The 21,956-nt window shown below is 43.7% G+C and overlaps 1 pseudogene; it reads right to left on the reverse strand.

Annotated features, from left to right (window-relative positions):
* Positions 1-1,651: 1,651 nt before the first annotated feature.
* LOC139644958 (mothers against decapentaplegic homolog 6-like) lies at positions 1,652-19,955 on the reverse strand (annotated as a pseudogene).
* Between the last annotated feature and the right edge of the window lie 2,001 nt (positions 19,956-21,956).

The raw sequence follows: 21,956 nt of genomic DNA on the forward strand, positions 1-21,956 counted from the left end.
GAGAGGTTTTTGAATGCTATAGGGCGATATGATACTGCCTCATTTTCCTCACAACTACTGTGACTTTGTAATCAACTCCTCTTTACTTTTCAAGCTGAAGTTAATTACAGGTTTCAGCAAGCAGCCCGCAGAGCTTCAGGGTCAAAACAGAAATGCCTGACGAGCTAGGTGCTGTGCTGAATCTCTACACAGGCAGCTCCAGAAAAGGTTAACAGACGTAGCTTTTAAACCGCCAACTGCTTACACTGCGTTTTCTTCTAGCTGTTCTTGCTCTTCGCCTTTTACCTAAATATGAGTTTCCATAAATAATTGTGTTGTTGAAAGACCCAAACAGGATGCCATTATGCTATAAACACAGAACTTTCTCCTACCGGAGTGGGTTTGGGCCTAAGTACCCCGCTGTGGTTTGTTGTGTAATCTCTCAGATATGCGCTTTATTTTCTTACCGCTGCCAGTATAATGCCTTTCAGTGTTTTCCATTGCCGTTGGTCTCTTTTATTGTAGCTTCAAGGGCTAACTTGATTACAATTTATACTGTTTGAACACATAATTAAAAATTAAGAAGTATGTGGTGTATATTGAAACTTCTTTAAGATACACACACAAAGAGGCATACATTTTGTCTGTTGAAACCGACGAGAACCAATGAAAATGCAGATTCCACCATCAATGTTTGGAGGATGTTTGTCGGGATGTTTGAATCATCTAATTTAGCAAGCGCTGCATGGAAATACGGGAAATAATATCCAAAAACCTACAATTTAATTCAAGATCTTGTGGATCTTGTGGTGGACATTCAGTGTTGATGCCATTTAATCTTATTTTTCACCCACAGAAATAACATTAGCAGTAGGTAATGGAGGCTGGCCCTCTCCACCACATCCACTTCACCCACCGCTTAGCTTAATTTCACTCCAAACTGTTTACAGAGCTGAACTTCAGAGCAGCCATTGGCATGTAAAGGACACATTTGACTTATCCTTCAACTGTTTGAAAAGAGCATCCATGATGTAAACAGAAGAATATGTCTCTCTGCTCCGGGAGAAAACAGCCAGTCAAAGTGTTTGGCTTGCTAAAATGTTATTGAAGATGCCACTCATAAATGCTGAGTGAATTCATCATTGCTGTACCTCACATTTTGATACTACTGTAGTAAAGTCGTAACTATACAGCTGCACATTACTGACTAAGCAAACAGCAAACAGCATTAATAGACGTGTAAACTATTACAGAATATAAGACCACCACAAATACATTCATATAATACAAATACTTTATTGTCAATGTGTGTATGGCATACTTTTTGAGGGAATTGCTAAAATCATGAGAACATAAACCAGCTTTGTCTTATTTTTTTTGCAATTTACATACTTGCAAAATGACACTGAGAAACTCTGTAATGCATATATAGAATCAAAAGTGCATAATCCTGTTCCTTTTTACTTTGTCCATATACACATTACACTATACATAAATAATTGCATTGTAAAAATGACTCAAGTATTTACATGTATAATATATTTTATATAATATATAAAGTTTTATATTAAATCTAGGTAGATTACAATTAGGATACTTGGTTAAGAAACCTCATGTGTGTCTGCGTGTGTTTGTCAGCGTCTGCGTGTTGAGTGTGTCTGGATGTTTGTACGTGTTCTGTGTGTGTGTGTGTGAGTGTATGTGTTCTGTGTGTGTGTGTGTGTGTGTGTGTTCTCTGTGTGTGTGTGTGTGTGTGTGTGTGTGTGTGCTATCTGTGGTTGTTGAGTAGCACCTCCAGCCAGCAGGGGCAGGAGGTGATGAACTGTCTGGAGTAGCAGGGGCCCCATCCCTTGGCAAAACTGATGCGGACGCTGTGCGGGTCCCACGGTCCTTCCTGGCACTCGGGCTTCACGCCGCGCTCCACTATCCAGCTGGAGCGCTCATAGTCAAACACCTTGAGGGAGAAGCCCGGCATCACCCTCTTCACGCTCAGCCCTCTGGCGCTGGGCAGGTCCAGAGTGGGCGAGTGGACGAACACCGGGTGCTGGCTGCGGTTGTACACCCACACTCCGTCCGGCTCGCGGCTCAGCACGATGCCGTAGCCGATTTTACTGCGTATCTGCTGCACGCCGCTGCCGTTCCCTCCGCCGCCGGGGCCGCGGGTGCCGTGCGACGGCGGGGCGCCCGTGTCGTCTCGGCGGCTGTGGTAGGCGTTGGCGTGGAGCTGGCCCAGGCAGAGGCCCGTGCCCTGAGGTAGGTCGTAGAAGATGCTGAGCGACGGCTCGTGGGCCGGATAGAGGCGACCGACGCGCGTCCGCTGCTCCCAGTAGGCGACGCTGCACCAGTGAGAGCGATGGCCGCCGGAGGTCGAGGAGCCGAGGGAGGTACCAGTGTCTGGAGAAAGGAAAGAGAGGGAAGAGAGGGGGAGAGTTAGTGTTTGTGTTGGTAAGTGCGGTAATTTTTTTTACGCCGGTAATTCTTCTTGACGGGAGCTGAATTATGTTGAGGGGGAGGAGGATGGGAGGATGGGAGAGGAAGTCCTTATGAAAGTACGAGCCAAGTGTTTTGATGCTCCGTCATTCTCTGCTGTTTTCACACTGTGACAGAATGCACACATTCTTCAAAATGATAAAAGTCTCCATGAAACGGCATTTTGAGAGCATCTTACTTCTACTAGTAATTTTTTTGGGCCATTTATGATTAAGTATGTGTATATTGTGACATGAAAATTTAGCTAACAAGGTGAAAAAGTCATTTTTCATTTCATGGGGACTTAAAACATTTTAGCGCACTGCAGCAATAAGCGGTGGAGATTTCACATTTTCATTTTACATGGCAAAAGAGATTTCACTTTTCCCACTCTCACTTCATTACAACCCTCAACCTGTAGATCTACGCTCCAAAAAGAGGGACTGAAACTGTCAAAACACTGAACACCCCACTTCCTTCTTTGCATCCATCATCATCATCTCTACATCCCATATGGTTGAGTCCCGTCTCCCCCATCTCTCTATAACCCTCCCTCAGGACTACAGGGGTGAAGAGGAGGTGGGCTGAGAGAGAGAGAGAGACAAAAACAGAGAGAGAGAGACAGAGAGAGAGAGAGAGAGAGAGAGAGAGAGGTGGTATTGGGGTGGGGTGGGGTGGGGGTGTGGGGAGGGGGGCTCGCCAAGCATTCAGCTCTCTGTCAACCTAGCGCGAGCCCGTGAACCCCTGACCCCCCAGCCCTCATGCTATCAGCTCGCATTAACTCCCACACAGAGTGATGCCATTATTTTGCTCCAGAGACTCTATTGACACAGAGGATTTAAAGACCCATGTGCCTGTGGCCCCATTCCTTTCATATTCCAGCTAGCAGCACCCCCTCTTCGTCTACCAGGGGCCGGAATGGCCGCCCTTCTCCCATTAACAAGCTGCTTTTGGGTGAAATTACGCTGCAGATCAGACTAGGTGTGTTAGCACAGTGGCCATTTTACTTTAAGCTTTTGGGGGGGGGGGACAGGAGATGCAGTGGTGAGCTGTGTGTGTGTGTGTGTGTGTTTGTGTGCAGCCACAAGCACACACACACTCTAGATGATGAGATAGGGCCTCACACATGCACACATACACACACAAATTGGGCCTGCTGATCCAAACAGTATGCCTATGACACACACACACACACACGCACACATATGCACAGACACACACACACACATACACCCACAAACACACACACACACACAAAATTGCGCTTCTCATCTGAAGCCCACGTGTGTCATTAGTGAATTCCAGGCTGGCAACTCCTGCGGTCTGGAGTTTTTACAGCTCTCCAATAAGAGAGAGCAGGCTGCTCAGCTAGCAGGATCTCTCTCTTTCTCTCTCTCTCTTTCTATCTCTCTCTCTCTCTCCCACACACACATACACACACACTTTTACAAGCCATGCTCTTCCCTGTAATAAGGCAACACAAACATGTCTGGGGAAACACAAGGAGACTTTATATGAGCTCACGATCACATTAATTCCCAAAGTAGACATAACCCAAACTGGGACTTTTTTTGTTCTCTTTAATACACAGTACACTTTAATTTTTCCTATCATGCATCATATGGTTTGATACAGTAAGCCTGGCCTTTGCATTTATCATGCATTAAGTATTCATAGCACATTTATATCACAAACTATGGACACAGAGTGAGAGCATCGATAGAGACTGATGGCAAGAAATGAAATTCTTCAAAAGGGTTTAAAGATCGGCAACTATGAACAACAACTAACTTTAATATGCAGTAAGAGCCTGACTGATTTCAGTGGATTACTGGTATTAAACACCGAGTGATATTAGTGATATTGGGTAATGCCGACACTACACTCAATCAAAGTTTCCGACAGTATTTGACAGCTCTCTCGCGGTGCAGCGTGTCATGTGTAATGTTTCTGGCACAGTCCTAGTAGTGTCATCATACTCAGCTTGGCGATCGTCCAGCTAAGGTATAATGAGCTTGTGTGAGAACGAGGGAGAGAAGGGGAAATGGAGGAGGGAGGAGGAGGGGGGGAGGGGCGGGGGGCAACAAACTCCTCCAATGGAATTTATAAAGAAGAGTTCAAACTGGAGGTTATCAGTATGTTTATGTTTGACTGGAGGAAGTCAAAAATGTGTGTGTGTGTGTGTGTGTGTGTGTGTGTGTATGTGTGTGTGTGTGTGTATGTGTGTGTGCATGCCTGCGTGTGTTCACTGTGTGTGTGTGCGTGTGTGTGTATGTGTGTGTGTGTGTGTGTGTGTGTGTGTGTGTGTGTGCGAGGGCTGGCAGCAATTACAGCGTTCTGCAACCATTTAAGCCAACCACCATTTAACAGCTCTGTTTACCAATTAGATAAGTAGCTTTTGTTATTTCATTTCAAAATCACCGTCTCTTAGTGCCAATCTCATCGAAAAGCACAGTACACCTTAACGTTTTTTTCCCCTCCAAGCCCCAAAGGACTATGGGAAGATAAGTGGAACATAAAAGTACTGACTTTTGCTGTAAAAAACAAACAAATATATGCTCTGTAAAGTAAAGTACTGGCTAAAGTAAAGTAAGTACTGGCTAAAGTACTGATGCAACAACATGAATGTATGGACACAAGAAGTGGCAATCCAAGTTCAGGGTTCAGACAGGCAGCTTCCTGCCGGCTCCCCACAGGCTGTTGAACCTGGGCTTCAAACCACCAGAACGCAACAATGGCACTCATCCTTTCTCCTTCTTTTTACTCTTTCTGTTTCCAAACCCCCTCCTCACAACTGAAAACATGATCAACTCCCTGCTTTTCACCTCTCCCTGCAGTCGGAGGAGCAAAGAATCCTGCCAACCCCAACCTGCATGAAGAGCAAGAAAATTGGGAAAAGAGGGAAGGTAGAGGAGTAAAAAAAAAAGAGACTGAGTGAAGGAGGGAGAGGGAAAATGAGAGGGAGAGAGAGAGAGAGAGAGAGAGAGAGCCTGCCAACCATAACCAGCATTCGTGGAAAAATGGAGCGAGGGAGAGAGAGAGAGAGAGTGAGAGAGAGAGAAAGAGATTGAGAGAAAGAGAGAGAGAGAGAGAGAAAGAGGGGGAGAGGCAGGGAGACCCTCGTCTTTCATCCAGTGCCAAGGATTAGATTCCCCTCCAGTTATTAGACTCTTCCACTGTGCTGAAAGAAGTGGGTGGGTTGGGGGGAGGAGAGAGAGGGGGGAGGAGGAGGAGTGTGTGTGTGTGTGTGTGGGGGGGGGGGGTATGAGGGGACCGAGGGACGAGAAGGGAGGATTGAATTCGGCTACTGACCATCCCGGTCCCCTCTCTGAGATGCTTTTGTTTTGATTTAACTTCCTCAAATTTCCCCCCAAAGCGCTGGGAAAAAAAATAAAATAAAAAAAAGTAAAAATAAAGGAAGAAAAGAAAACACCCCTCCCTGGCTGCAAATGGTAGGTTCTGTGTTGTTTGAGACAACTATCATTACAGGGCAACTTCAATCCAGCAAGCCACATTTAAGCTGGCGTCTCGACTATCTCTGCCATCAGAGGGCTGTGTTATCGCCAGACATGGACTTTACAGTAGAATACAACAGGGCCCTCTCTCACAAACACACACACACACACACTCATGCACACACACACACACACTCCCTCTTTCTCTCTCTTTCTCCATTGTACAGTGGATCTTGTGATGTACTGCAGCGAGCAATTAGGTATCTTATCTTCCCAGCCCTTCGTCGGAGCCTTTCTCTTCTTTTAAGAAGACAAAGAAACAAGTCACTACCGCCAATCAATTATTTGACCGGCCATACAAATAGCGCCCCGCATACCTTGAACCTGAGGGCAAGCAAACGACAGGAAAGTTACTGTGTGTCCCAGTGAAATTCCTGGGAAGACGCAGAAGTGCTTGGAGGCAGTTTAGAAAGCCGTGTGTCCTCCAAGAGGAAGAGAGAAAGTAACCAGTTTCCTGCGTTTCTGCTGCTACTTCAAAGTGCAGCGAGGGGCAGGCGGCACGAGCAAGGAAGTTTTGCATGCATCAATTCATCATGGGGAATTCTAGTCATCTCTTATGTATATAATCTCTCAAAATATCAAGGGTATAATATTCATAGATTATATATAATGTACTTATATTCATGCTTGTTACTGTGTTGTTCAGTTAGAAAACATATTTCACTTTGCTTGAGCTTTTGAAATACTTAGCACACGTCGCTGTTGGATGAAAACTCCAAAATGTCAACTTTTCACGAACCATAAGAAAAACTGGCTTGTTTTTAGATTGACCACCATGCATTTTTCAGTCTATCCAGTGGGGTTTTGAAACAGTTTCACAAACCCAAGTGTCATTAAATCAACCCACAGAGAACCATGTAATCCTTCAATTGGAGTTAAAACATAAAAATCACGAAAACTGGAGTTTTTCTAGCTGACAGCAGCAATATGAGAGCAATGAATAGATAACAGTAGAAAACCGCTGTACAAGGGAGCTGTATTCAACATGGATTTTCTAGTGATTTTTTTTCGCTCTTCATTCATTTGCATTGTTTGAGAACTTGGTGTGTTTTTGGAACATACTTTTTCATAGACAACTAGGTTGCTTCTTGTAAAAGTAAAAGTTCCAGTTCTTCCAGCTTGTGTTGGTCGAACTCACACACATGTTGAAAGGAACATCTTTGACTCAGTTTCCATACATACACAGGATGTAAACAACCTGGTCACTAGCCTAGCGACAGGTATCACCTGTACCATGAGCCTGAGGATAACAATTTATTTATTGATAAATGCAAACAGGCAGAATTACGTAATGAAACCATATGCTCCAAAATGTGATTTTTTTCAGAACTGACATTGCCACAGGTTCACAAATGCATTACAGGTAGGATTTTTAGACTAGCTTCTCAAAACTTCACACAATGGAAGCAAATGCAGTGTGAAAAACCCACCCAGGTGATCAGTGTTGAAAACGGCTCCCCGGGGCAGCTATCACTGTTCAACAAACTCATATGGAGGTAAATCTGCTAAAGAGTGTACAGGTTCTGGCAAAGTGAAATCTCACTCTGTGTCTCTGTCACTCAGCCTCCTGCTGATGTGCAGAACGTGCACAAAGACATGTTTAAATCAGCAATGACACTTTAACATCTCAGGCGTTTAGCTGGTGCAGAGTAACGTACAGTGACTGAGCAGGTACCGGCTCAGAGTCTGACTCAAGCTCACTTTGACAGCACACATGGCTGGTGAAATGTCTAATTGTGAATGTCATGGTATGTATTATGTAAATCCTAGAACTAAACATGCCACTCTTAGTTCATACAGCAAAGAGGGAGGAACAACTAAAGTATTAGTATTGCTATAGAAAGTTCTGAATGTGAATGGATATGAATAGGTAGGACTGAGTTTGGCTGATTGTGGAGTGTCTCTGAGGCATTTCTTTCTAAAACAATTGTGATATTATGGGGGTCTTGAACTTTAAAGTATCCCTGATCCAGTTGTTACTTCCTGGAAGTACATTTTGGTTCTATGCAACATTTGCAAAATTGTATTTGTTAGCCTGGTCTTGATCATTACAGTGATTTTAATGTCATAAGTCTAGCTGGCTGGATATATTCCTACCAGCAAAAGCCACAAGGGTTGTTTTAACCATTTGCCATTAAAGTAAAAAGTAGGATATATCAGACCTGATCAGCCTGTATCTGTCTGTGACACTGTGTCTACCTGCCTAAATCCCCCCGGTTGCCTTAAATTGGCTTTTCAACGATGTTCAGGACAATTCTGGGTGTAATCCATTTTCTGTGGGCGTGGCCAGCGGTCACCTGTGTTGTAGCTGTCAAGTGCAGGGAAATCATAACAACAGCAATGGGGGAAAGCAGTAAGAAATAAAAGAACAGCAAAGCTAAATGTGTGGCAGACAAAGCCCGTTCAAAAACACGGGTGAAGATCGGCCTTGCTTCTTTTTAATTGCAGATTGGCTTCATTCACCATCTGCTCCTTCAATGCCTGTGGTGGCTTTACGGATGCTGGTCACCTCAGCCTCAGACTAGATGCAGTTTCAAGGAAGACAGCTTGTCAGGATGAGTGACAAGTGTTGGGGCGGGAACCTGACCAACTGAGGGGGAGGAGGGTGGGACTAACAATACACTTTGCTGTCTCAAGGCAAAAAGCTGCATGTTGTAGCTTTAACACACATCGCCTATAGTTTTGCATGAATGCCTGAAAAAGCATGAAAGCAGATTTAAATCTGAATAAAGGTTTGTAAAGATAGTGAGGGACAAAGAGAAAGAGAGAGAGAGAAAGAGAGAGAGAGAGAGAGGCAGAGCTAGCTAGCTGACAAGCCTCCCCTCCCAACACATTCCTGGACAGGCCCTCTTCCTCGACACTTCCTCCCCCCACTCCGCCAGGCAGCCAGAGGGGTCAAGTTGACAAGTCTCTCATTGAGCCTCACGTGGTCCTATACGGCTCTGAAGAGACCGTCCGCACTCCTCATAAGACAATCACAAACTGGTGGAACAGATCCATTTGTTCCACTATAAAGAAGGAACTGTGAAATTCCCACTAAAAGCTAATTTGGATGAATTATCTGTATGTGTTATGGTTCAGTTGGGAAAATGTGGAGGGCAAATACGATGTGCAATCGCCATATAAAACATGCATGGTCAGGAGGAGGTAACTCAAGGACTGTGAGAGACCTGCACCACAATAAACAGCATTTCTGCACAGTTACCAGATACATTGGGAAATGTGTACAATTATGAGGATATGTACAGATTTCCCACAGTGGTAGTACATGTACATATTTACCACATTTTCCATAACATTTAGATAGCTTTATCTTACAAATTGTGTTATTTAAGCACATAACTTTTTAAGTTTTTTTTTTTTAAGTGTAAAAGTTTCTTGGGATGATTGCTGTTTTGTTCATGTGGCATTTAAATGGTACTTTGGACCGAGAATGGTCCAAGAATCACATGAGACTGGGATTCTTGGTTTGGTTCTCTGGCGTTCACCACAAAAAAATTCAACCACTGCTAATGCTAAATAAATAGGTGTTATAGAGGCGTTTCATCATTTAAACTTGACACTTTATTTTACTCTGAATGAAGATCATTTTGTCAAAAACACGAATCATAGTTGCACCTTCTGTATGACAATCTTTTAGTGTTAGTCAAGACTGAATTTTACTAATGCTTGCATGGCTGTTAGCAGAGAACCATATCATGCATTCCAGTTTCACCTATTTCTTCGACTACTTTCAAGCCAAAGTAGCATTTGAATATCCTTTGAAACATAAAATAAGGCATTAAGGGAACAGAAGATGGGCTTCATTATAAAAGAGTGACATCACATTGACTGAGCAGGCAGCTCTTGTGAAAGAAAGTGAATCAGACTCCAAATCATCTGTGGTTATAAATGAATTCTGCTCACTGCTCACTGAAAGCTCTGTATGTCGGCGTGTTTAAGAGAGAAATGTGTGTGTGTGTGTCCATGTATCTGTATGCGTTCTTAAATGACTCTTCGAAATGTGGCGATGTTGCAGTACAAACGAATGTCTCTGCCTGTCAGTGTGCTGCATATTGAGCAGTCGATTTCCATTATAACGGGTGAATAATGACAATACGCATATGCACACACACACACACACACACACATGCACACACACAATTGTCCCCACTTACAACGCAATGCAGGGAGCTACAACTCCCGAAAACTAGGCAAAAAGTGCTTCCCTCAAATAAACTTTAGTCTTAACTAAGCATTGCATTCAAAGCGCGCAGCACATGCGACAATTTCCTACATTTCACAGAGTCAGAGCCCGTCGACATCTGCAAAGAATCTTTAGGTTCAGCAGCATGGCAGGATTCCATTAAAAGCCAAATTGCGAGTTGGCAAAAACTCTGAGGGAACAACGGAAAGCCACAGCCAGTCCTGTAATTTAAACCTTATTTTAAATTGTGATGGCCTGACAACATGGACTGAAAGAGAGAGAGAGAGAGAGAGAGAGAGAGAGAGAGAGAGAAGGAGAGGGAGAAAGACAGAGAGGAGGAGGACTAGAGAGAGAGGAAAAGAGCGAGTACAACAAACAGTACAAGGGAAGAAGTAAAATTCACAGAGAAAGAACAGCAAAAGTGGGCTAAAATAAGACAAAAAGAAGACAAGAAAAAGACAGACTGAGAAAGAAAGAGGGGGCCAATAAAGCCAATAAAGAAGTTATTGCGATATGACACTAACTAAAAGAAAGAAGACTCAAAGAAGATCTCTAATCCATGTTCAGTGACTAGAGGATTCCCGCAAAAAAAGAGTCCTGATGTGTAACACTTCCTAAATCCATGGACTAGGAGGAGTCAAGGCTGTTTCACTTACAATAAGGTTTGACTTCAGCCTTGGAGGTGACAACAAGACAAAAACAGCTCAGAGTTGACAGCTCATTTATCTTCAGAAATGACTAAAGGCGGAAAGAATAGAAATAATAGACAGCTAACATGAGGTTGATTCAAAAGGAACAAACCAAAAAATCAAGAGAAACTTAATGACAACACAGCTCAAGCAGGAAAACAGTAAAACAAACAGTGCCTCCTTTGCCTCTTCCAGTCAATAGCGTTGAAATGGCTTTACTCATCAATTCAAAATGACTGGATAGGTTTGAGCCACACAACTTAAACCTATCATTTCCTCTAAATGTGTTGTGAAAGAGCAGAGCAAGCAAGGAACAATGAGCTTTTTTTTTTTTTTTTCGAGTCTAGCTTTTAGCTAAGCCAGGACACACTGCAGGTAACTAGCTGCTTAGCCTCGGGGCGCAGGGAAACGTAGCTATTAGGGCCCTGTGTTTTCTGTATTCAGGAAAAAAAAACAGATGGATTAACAATTTCTGGGTTGAAAAATGGAATTCAGACATAAATCTACAAAAAGTGGGAGGTTTGGGGGGAAGGGGTCGTAGTTTGTAGTGATTTGTAACATGAAAGAATGAACCAGAACTAATACGCCTGAAATGTTTTAGCCTAGGTTTAGATGGAGCTGATCTAAACCTCAGATATTTAGATATTCAGATATTCTAAATACTTACTGCATGTTTCATTTACTGTTATTTGATTTAGTTCTACTGAGGTTATCAGACATGCAGAGTGGTTTTAAGGGTTTTACTTGCCTAGCAGACCTTACAAGTTCCCCAAAAAACTGAACCTTTGCTCTCCTTACTACTGGTTGCTAGTAATTCTGGTGATTTAGGGAATTTAACCTTATTCTACTGTTGCACTGATTGAAAGTCGCTCCAGAATACATGTCAACATGTTGGTATTTAGCCTAAAATGTAAAAAAAAAAATATTCATGGGGCACAACACACTGTGTGGTTCCAAGAATTTTTCAATGTCAAAATTTTTTCAGTGTCAGTGTCCAACAAAAATAAAACCAGCTACTCTGTGAAAAATAAAAAAGGACTTGAGAAAAATAATGCGAATGGATTTCAAAGGGCTGTGAGTAAGCCGTGCTATGTGTCCTCGGCTGCGTGCCCTCGCTGCTTGTAGTGAAAAAGAGCCGTGATGGAAAATATTTGAGGAAATGGCAAATGGTTAATGGGCCAGCACTTGATGTTGAATTCCATAGTCTAATGTGTCTCAGTCAGGCATAAGAGCAAGTGTTGTACGCGTGCCAGCGAACAGGCTGGAGGTTCAGGTCACTGAGAGGACCCGTCCACACCGAGACAAATAAATTCTCACTGTACGGAGCAGAATGCGGGTGTTTACTTTTTGTCTTTGTGCTATTTTTACATCTCAGACTTTGATGAACCGTGAACCTGTTGATATCTGCAAAATGAAGCTAACTCTGAGCCAGTGGTGTGAGAGTGGTAGAGCCTCTGTAGATCATTTACAAAACCTTGTCCAACTGTGTCGGCCTGTAGGTGCATGGGACCGGACTGGAGCGGTTCACCTGTTTTGAACCTTTTCGGACCTTGCAGACTCACCAAAACTGAAAACGGCACGGTGCGGTCAGAAAGCTATCTTTATATCTCCTAAACTTCCAAGAATGTCAGCCCAGCTCCGAGTTTCTTAAGTATTAGTGGTGATATGTTCAAACATGTATCAGATGTCACTCTCCAGAGCTGACCCCCCCCCCACACACACACACACACACACACATACACACACACTCCCTCCTACCCCTTTCACTCTGAGACCCTGCTCCCCCCCTCACCTTCCCAATTTCCCAACATTCCTGGGCCGTGCCCCATCAGTCAAAGGGCCAATTCATGGGGTTAATGCTGCAGCGAGTGCAGGCAGGGCTCGGAGACAGGATGTTTGGCTGATACCTTGCTCTGCTTAAACAAACAAGCCACCAAAATATGATTACTGAGGGCAGAGAGGGAGTGGTCTTCTTGTCTTGCTTCAATACATCCAGGCAAAACTGATGTCCACTCCGAAGAGAACATGTAGGCTCAGCTGATGTCAAGTTAAGTATCAGTGCTTCACTTGCATCCACATGTTCAAAAGCCTCATGACACAAGGTAAATAGGTTTTTGTCGATGGCGAGGATGACATGAGGCAGAAGTTAACGCATAAAGATGTAACAACTAACTTTGTGAACATGAAGCCTTTGTCAGTATCTTTCTAGACTCTCAACCAATTAACAACAAAAAAAAAAAGATGCTATGTGTTTCTATATGCTATATTTTCCCATTAATATCGTGCTCTGAAACAAGTTGTGGTCACACATTCTAATGCTAGTAAAGAAAAACCGTTGTCATTTCAGACTCGTGAAATCTGTAAAATCTATTTTCATAGACTAATTTATGCATCAATAGCATCAGGAAGGGCAATAATAAAACACAGAGCACAGGGGGCAACAGAACAGAGTGCAGATGGTCATGGTAATTGAATTCATCTACAAATGTGTATTTAGAGAAAATGCTATACACAGGCTACGTTAAATACAATACAGCAGACATTCATTTGCTTTTTGTTTTACATCAATTTCTAAGAGTAAAAGAGTGGAACCATGCCTTCAGTTCAACAAATCGCGTGATTGGTGTGTGTTTGCGTGTGTGTGTACGCAAGTAGCGTGTGTGTGACTGTGTGTGTGCGCGTGTACGTTGTGTGTGTGTGTGTGTGCGTGTGTGTGTGTGTGTGCCTTTGTCCTGGTAGAACCCCTATGTGAGTCCTCTGAGCTGATCTTATCACTGAGTCAGACAGAAATTCCTCTCTCTCTGTCTCTGTCTCTGTCACACACACACACACACACACACAAACACAAACTCACACATACACACACACAAACACACACACACAAACTCTCACACACACTGCTCCTGGAGAGCATAACAATAAGCAGCTCAATGACACGTTTTGTTGGAGGCACCAAGGGATAGTCAAAGTAGATATAAGCCTACTAAACTTCCAGTAGACATTTCCATTTTCAAAGGAGGGCTGTTTGCTGTGGTTTAAGGGGAATGTTAACTGATCGAATGATAAAAGAGGCCAGGGCAAAGGTATGTATGGACCACACCCTGCTGCAGCACTTTCAAAGCTAGGGTGCAGAGTTGGTTTAAAAAGAAGAATAAAAAAAAAAAAAGATGCTAAAATGCAAGAGTACATGTTCAACGCTTCTATTTATTCTAAAGAAAACATCAGAGGGTTTTAGATGATATGCCAGATGATCTCTTGCACAAAAAAAACATTCATTTACATTCTTGAAAGATCTAACTAAGGCAACATCAACGGTGGGTTTGTATTTTGTTTTGTTTTCTAAAGCTATCGTCAATTATTTGATACATGTTTGAGTAAGCTATATTTTCAACTTATTTCCTGTTATTCTACTAGCTGCAGCCGGAAAGAGGGGAGTCTCAGGCTGTCAAAGCCCACGACGAAAACGACATCTAGGGGGAAAGGTCCATGCAAATTTCCCTGCCACTACCTCTGTTTAGCCAACTCTCATTCCTACTCATGCTCTTGGCCAGAGCTGCGATTCTCAGTTCCAGTGCTCTGGTGCGGGGGGCAGGGGAGGAAGAGACCACACACACACAGAGACACACAAACACACACACACACACCACGTCTCGTAAGAAAACTGATCTGTCTATTTCCACTCATTTCACCTGGCAGACAATAGCAGGTACCCTCCCTCGCTACTCAGGTCAGCTGCTCTTGGCGTTGGCTACAAATTACAACCTTGACATTTGATTGACTCACAGCCTTGACTGAACTGACTTTGAATCAGCTTCAAACTTACTGTACCTTCCAATAGCATCACTAAGTGTCCGAGTTTTGTCAGTGTAAATCAGCTTTAAAAAACTTGGCAAATGAAGTTGGATTTGTTTAAACTCATAATGCGGGATGCTAACTTATGGCAATGCAATCAAGGAAAGAAATGAGCAAATAACTTTAACAAAAATACTCGACTCTACACTAGAGCTGAAAGATACTGACAAAAAATCAAATTGCGATTATTTGACAGAATTTTGCAATTGAGATTTAAATTACGATTCATATCATCACAAGTTTTTCCTGTCATACATTTTTTTAGAACTTTAAAATTGTGACTTTGAGTGACTTTGTTAAAAAAAAAAATAGATGTCAGTGTGCAGGATTGACTGAGTCTGAGTATGATGAAAGGTTTTCACCAATATTGTTCTTGATTAATGGACCAAAGATTACTTGCAGCACTAAAACACCTTGTTTAGAAATCCATTTTGGACACCGCTCTCCGTTAAGCAATTAATTGCAGTTTTGAATTGAAGTTCATATTGCGATTTGAATTTAGTTTTTTCCGATTATTTGTTCAGCTCTACTCTACACATGACACTGCTTGGACACAACAGACAAACCCAGTGATGGCTTGGTAGGAGTATTGCTGTCTCGTCAGACTAAACAGACTGGCCCGATGCCATGACAACACTATATAGACTTCATTGGTGCCCGTTCACCTTTCAGCAGCCTCCGTGAGTGAGGCCAGGCAGGCTTGATCGAGTGGGTTTGCGGCTTCTCTCAACACGACAAGAACCCCTCCACCCGACCCCGGCGCGTAAACAAATAAAGCTCCAGTTTCATCATCTAGAGGGGGCTGTTTCCTGTCCAACTACACCCCTCACCCCTTCCACACACACACACACACACACAAAACTCTACACCTCCGCCTCATCAGAGCTGCTCAACTCCCCCGCCCCCAAAATGCCAGCCTCTTTTCCACTGCTCAATTGCCGAGAGGAATGGAGGGATTTGAGGGAAGAAAGAGGGAAAGAGGGGGGATGGGTGGTTCGAGAGGCGAAGGGGATTGGGAGTATGCACAGGGATCTTATTGCAGCTTCATCCCAGTGAAATATTTTGCTGTGGAGAAAGAGGAGGGAGAGAGAGAGAGAGACAGGGAAAGAGAGACAGAAAGGCTACACTGCTGTGGCATCTAGATAGTGAGAGACCCCAGACCCCCACCCTGCCCCTCCATGCTCCTCTGACAATAGGAGCTTTATGCGCTGGATTTTTTGGTTGTCTTAATGGCCTTTCAAAATAGGAAGGAAAAACACAATGTAATAACCTGAGTAAATGCAATTTGCCCTTTTGTATAAACATTCAGATGGGATGCAAGCTACATAGATAGTGTGTCTGTATATGCACGCACATCTCATGCAACTCAAGTAAAACTATTTCCCTGTTGCTTATTTGTGAAGAATGTTTCATCTTCCAACAGGGAAATTAATTTCCTTCATCAAGCCCCACTGAAACAAAAACCCTGGAATGCCCCTTGCCTGTTCACAGTGTGATGAGCAGGTATCCAAAGTTAGTATGTTAGTATGTGCCAGTACAATAATAATGCAAGTAACTCACCTGTGTAGTCTCTTGGCGTAACGTGAGGCGGGTTGGAGTAGTGGGGGGGCACAGTTTCAGTGTAAGACAGAGTTGAGTCTGGTCAAATTAGAAAAAGCACAGACGAGTGAGATCTAGAACCTCAAACCATGGAAGAGACTGACTGTATGCATGTGCAGATCCTCTCTATTATTTACGTGGGTGTCATGTGATTCCTCAAAAGGTAAGATTCTCACAGGTAAAGCCTGACAAACTCTGTGACACTTTCAGTACAAGCAGATTTTAAAGATTGTCAATGTTACAAATATGAAATATGATGGTCATGTCATTTACTGGTTTTCTACATGTTATCTATTGTATGACACTCACCCAGTGGCTTGTGTTCATCTGAACGGGACAGAGAATATGGGGGAGGAGGTGATTCTGAAAATACAACAAAAAAACAAGTTAAAGGCTGTATAATCAAACAAAAGGGACACAGAGATCCTAACCATTCATTGAGAAATAACGATGTAATGATCTAAGTATACATCACACAGTATTGTTTAGTTACATGAAACAAAACATATAGGCTACAGTTCACCATTCTGGCGATAATGTGAATAGCTTACACTGCACATTTGCACATTTGGAAACATTTCTGTATACTTGTTCTCCCATCTCTACACCTGATAATGTTCATAACTTGAGAGATGCACACTTGCTCATCCACTCCAAACCTGTAAATCTGTCAGCCATGACGCTCTACCTTTATTTATTTAACTACTGTACTATTCTCAATAGTTTGAGCTGTGTTGCTGTGTTATTTTCAGCACTCTCTATTTGTCTTATTCTTCTCTATATCCTATCCTCTGATGCTGCTTAAGACACAGTTTCCCCACAGGGATTATAAAAGTTTCAGCTATAGTAGCCTACAACTTAATTCACACACATATATGCCTACAGAGTCAAAGAATAACTTAAAAAACACACTAAAAATCTAAGTAATGGCACTGCTGTAGAAACGGTCCCCTCAGTGGAGAAGAGCTCCAGAGCAAAGTGGACATGCGGCCCCTTTAAGAGCAGAGCCAGTAATTGCCGGAGTCCTCAGTCAGTCAGATACCCAGCGAGTCAGTCTGGCGCCAGCCCTATGCAAACTGTATATTATCGGCACTCCTTCACCTAAATAACAAGAGGAGGACCTCCTTGTCAGAGAAAAAAGAGCCTAAGTGCAACTTGAGAGCGATCTTCAAATGGGTGATGTGGGAAGCAAAGTTTTTGCGCAAATTTAAATACGGGTGTAATGCGTTAGGAATGCGAAGAGGAAATCAAAATAATGGTTTACCAAACTAAACTAAAGGCAGAGTTATATAAAACTGTGGGATAGCCAATGAAACACGAGTTGTGTGTAAGTGTAGTGTGAGCGTAGAGGGGGGGTTTGTGTGTGTACATGTGTATATGGGATGGGGGGGTGCCTATGGTACCATTTATTTTCAGGAGTTGCAGTGTTGGATATAGGCCACGATACTTAAAGTAGCCATACAGCTTCGATATTATTATCATCACTAACACGCCTGCAAAATAAACGTTTGCGTTGTAACCACCAAAATATATTTTAAGATGAATAACGCCCACCGGGAGAGAGCTGACAGAGGGCTTCATCAGTCCTGAGCGCCTGGGCTGAAACAGGGAGAACTGAATGGATCTTTTTTATTGTTGATTTTAATGTCCGATTTCAGTATTTTTTAATCTTTTAAACAACAGTTACATTTCACCTCAGCTGCAGGTCTGAGGTAAATCTTAACCTTGAAGGCATACGACTCCACTTATTGGGAATTACAGTTCATATCATCTATATATGCATCAATCTTATTGCCAGTCGTTGATGCCAAAATGCACTATTGCATAAAATCTAATCCAAATCCATGACGCACATCACTTTAATGTGATAAAGTAGGCCTATATGCCCTGCAGCTGGCTTTGGTGAGCTGTGGATCAGTGGTTCCCAAAGTGGGGTCCGAGGGCCCCCAGGGGTCCTCGAGGGAGATGCAGGGGGGTCCAGAAAAATGTGTAATGGTTTAATTTTAGAGTTGCTTCATTTGGCAGAGGCATCATGACAGAAGGCAGACGGATCTTTACTCTGATCAGCGGTCTCACCTTCTTCAATCTTCCGTCCCCATCCATATACAGGCATTTCTGCTCTGGAAGGGGTGCCCAGCCTAATGTATCTAGTTTGACCCCCTGGTTTTACAAAGTTTGGGACCCCCCAGCCCCGTGAATGCTGATGTCCTTACCTGGCCCACATAAGCGGCTGTAGTGATAGGGGTTGCAGCACACCTTCGCGCTGTCCACTGCGCCGAAACTTTGACAGTGGCACAGCGCTTTGAGCCGGGCAGAGAGCTGCAGGTCGCTCCAGCGATACAGCTTACAAAGGAGATACTGTGGAGAAATGTGATGACCACCGAGCCGCAGATCAGCCCGCGGCACCATGACGCATTCACTGGGTATCCCCCCTTTGGTCTCTACAGCCTTCACCAAGGCGTCCAGAGGTTTCTCCTTTAGTCTTTTTAAAAGAGCGTAAGCAACGCTCTTGAGTTCCTCCTCCAGCCCCGCGTGCCTCGGAGCGCACTGACAGGGGCCCCCTCCGTCTTTCCTCGGGGCCCAATAAGGGCTCCGGGGTCTGAGGTCCCATTCCCCAAACAAACAACACGTCACCGTCCTGCTGTCAACCTCCCGTCCCCGCCGAGAGCCTCGATGCTCCGGGACGCACATGGCACCCCGGTCATCGTCTGGGTGCTCCTCTTCCTCCTTGTCCGCGCTCTCCGTCAGGTCTCCGGCTTCCCCCAGAGGTCCCGGAGCCGGGTCAGCACGGGTCACCGACCGGTGCTCCGTTCTGACGAGCTTTCCTGGGTTTCTGCCGCACGGACCGTCCCGACCCCCCTCACATCGTCTGCCTCCATCTCGCCCGTCGCTCTCGGTGACCAGACGGCTTCTCCAGAGTCGCCGTACAAGACCTGAGCGTTTCGACCTGAACATACGACAACCTAGACAGTTCTGGATGTGTCGTATCGGTCCAGTCCTGGTCTGTGGAGATGCCACATCGATTTATACTCGCCGCGCAAGATCAAGGGTTTGTGTACGGTGCGCACAACATGCGCAGCCGGAGGTCACAGATTGATCGCTACCCCACAGCATTAGAAAGTAATATTCACTCATATGTTAAACAGCAGTAAAACGTCTGCAGAAGGTGAATGCTGCACACAGTCACTGGTTAGTGACCTGCTGTCGCCAACTCAATTAAGCCACAACTTTTGCCAGCTCTCTCAACAAGCCTACAGCCCCCCAAGACTCTGGAGATCCCACACACAAACCCAGTACCATAGCTAGACCAGACAAGGCGCAAAACTAATCTACATTAACTAAACGACAACATGAGCAACAGAAATCATAAATCCAAAAGTTTGTCAGGGCTTTTTTTCTTGGGCTTTGGGAACCCTAGATCCTTAAAATCCGCTCCAGACACATCGGCGGAGTTCCTTCACCCCCGAATATAATCCTCACTACAGTCAAAATCCCAATGTTTTCTTTCACTGCGTGGAAGCAATAATCCCTGTGCAGTCCCGGAATAAAGCAGAGATAGCCGCTTCGGGGCTGAGGACGCCAGTGCCAAACTCCAGGACGGATTCCGTGCTGAGAAGTTGTTTTAAAGAGCGCTGGAATTACTCCACTCTCCACTCCCCTGCCCTGCCAGTCCTTTTCGGATGCACACACACACACGCGCACACACACACTCCAGCTCACACACCAGAGTCAAGTCAGTCAGAACAAAAACAGTACTTCCGATGAGGAATTTTCAAAATAAAAACCCATAATGGTGAACATGCGTGCAATGTTTGAGTAGAAGTACCAAAGTGAAAATATAGAATATGTTTAAGGAGGTATTTAATTAAGATGTAATTGTTGCCTTTGTTCCCAAAAAGTCATTTTCTACTCCATGGGCTTATGCAAGATGACATATAGGCTATACTGTCAAAATACATGAGGAAAGACAGCTGGGAAGGATATTTACGTCTGTTATCTTGAAAAAAGCAGTGGCACAACTGACCTGCAACTGCTGCAGAATAACAGCCTTAGTCCACTGTCTTTGCGCACTGGAATACTTTACAATTACAATTACAATTTTTCATTTGGCAGACGCTTTTTTCCAAAGCGACGTACACATGAGATTTTAATTACAACACAAGCGAGGTTCTAGTCAGGAGAGAACAACGAGAGTAAGTGCCATAAATACTTATTTTTCAAAAGTGATAATAAATGTAATGCTTTTATTCTGAAGGAAAATCACTCAGCTTCCCATCTTATACTGTCTGGTTGACGCATCTCTCTCTCTCTCTCTCTCTCTCTCTCTCGCTCTCTCTCTCACTCTCTCTCCTCTCTCTCTCTCTCTCTCTCTCTCTCTCTCTCTCTCTCTCTCTCTCTCTCTCTCTCTCTCTCACGGGGCCCCAGAGGAAAGCTCTGGAGCCATGGTTGATTCCCGCCATCATGTGCCAGTCTAGACACTTTGGCGGCTTGGAGCCGCACTGATTGTTGCGCAAACATGGTTTCAAGTTTCTTAACTCTTAAAGACGCAACATCCTCCTTTCCTCTGCTGAAACTCAAACTGCTGCACAGCATGTAGCGCCGACTGAGAGCGTTCAGCACGGATCTGTCGTTGGAAATATAAATGTCTATCGGGCCTGCAAGAGGTAATCAGACTGTTAAAAGAAAAATACTATGTCGTGAGTTTATGGTAAAATCCCATTAAATTCTATCTTTCCCAATCATTATGCTCTAGTACTACTACTACCACTACTACTAGGCTACTACTGCTGCTACTACTGCTACTAGTATTATTAATATTAATTATAGGCTAATAATAATACTAAGAGGAAGATACCTATACTGTTATTTTGTCAAGAGATATCTAATGAGAAGGTGTCGGATTGATAACTAATGAAATCCGTGTATCATCATGGTTGTCAATGTCAGGAATCGAGCGCCTCTTTTGACTTCCAGGTTTTATACACGGGTTTAGGAAGGAGGAAGGGGCTTGGGCGGGGGTGGGGGGTGGCGTGGCGTTACTGTAAAAATGTAAACATCTGCATTCCACTGTTGTATTAGTCAGTGAGTCAATGGGATCCCTGCTGCCTGTGGGTTGAATGGAGACATTAAAGTAAACTCAGACAAAAGAGATTTTCATTTTCATTTTCAAGTGTGATTTTAGGAACAACACCTTGTTTTTTTTTACTTAATGTCAACTTCACAATGTCTTGTATACAAATTATTATTATTATTATTTCACCTATCTTGTTGTATTCTGCAGAAATCTCAGTGTTATTATTTTAATTTTACGTATGAATTGCACATTGGTTTTTGGTCTTTTGTTCACATTTTCACAACACATTAGCTCAAAAACTGTCAATTAATCTGTCACTTTTTCCTGAGGCTAGAGGAAGTCAACCAGGTCACATAAAGGGATCATAAAGGTCAGAGCTAGAGGGCCTTGCAGCTTTTGGACATTGCCCCACAAATGTCCTGCATGAAGTCTGAACTCCGATGTGCTTGAGGTACAGCAGTGCCACTCAGTGATGGATGCTCACAAAGCCTTGGGAAGCAACACTGATAGTTTGAGTTATAAACCTCATCCTCTGATGTCAAAATAACAAGTGTGCGCACATGGTAGACTAGCTGAAACATATAGGGCATGAG

Source organism: Centroberyx affinis, unplaced genomic scaffold (genome assembly GCF_046629955.1).
Source record: "Centroberyx affinis isolate AG114_WGS23_722 - 3 ecotype Tasmania unplaced genomic scaffold, CSIRO-AGI_Caff_v1 ptg000805l_1, whole genome shotgun sequence".
NCBI lineage: Eukaryota > Metazoa > Chordata > Actinopteri > Beryciformes > Berycidae > Centroberyx > Centroberyx affinis.